Source organism: Triticum dicoccoides, chromosome 5B (genome assembly GCF_002162155.2).
Source record: "Triticum dicoccoides isolate Atlit2015 ecotype Zavitan chromosome 5B, WEW_v2.0, whole genome shotgun sequence".
Taxonomy (NCBI): Eukaryota; Viridiplantae; Streptophyta; class Magnoliopsida; order Poales; family Poaceae; genus Triticum; species Triticum dicoccoides.
The window spans coordinates 474,471,763-474,472,413 of NC_041389.1; positions in this window are offsets into that span (position 1 = coordinate 474,471,763).

Below are 651 nucleotides of genomic sequence, written 5' to 3' on the forward strand. Positions count from 1 at the left end.
TACGTAATACACACACATACCTCTCTAGGCCCTGCCAAATGCATCAACTACACATTCACACATGTTACATCATGTACCCCATTGATCTAGCTAAAAGGCCCTCTCTTCATGTTTATTTTCACATACAACATTCCTTTTGAATAAAGTGTGGCAAAAAATATATTTTAGAATTTCTACATATATACAACATTACAAAGTTATATGGAGGAGTATGAACGCTTGCATTGCATGGTGCCCACAATGATATTTATTCCGCACTGTTAATTTGTATATTTTATACTATATAAAGTTAGTCATAATAAAGAGAAACGAAGAGCATCTCTCTCTCCATCGCATACCCCCCCCCCCTCTACGCCCCTTTCACGTACGCACACAAACTATCTCCAGGTCCTCTAAAAGTAAGCCCCCAGCACATTCACGCATGTTTTATCTTTCTCTCGCGATATATACAGTGACGATCATTATATTTGAAGCGAAACGATGATACATACATTGGACTTCAGAATCCACTCATTATGGTCACCATTTATGTTTTGTGGTTATTATACAGTCACGGGCTCACCGTACAACTCTGTATTTGCTCAAGACACGACTAGTTTACTAGTTAAACGCTCCACGTGGCATCTCTAGTGTTGCATCACATTATCTCAC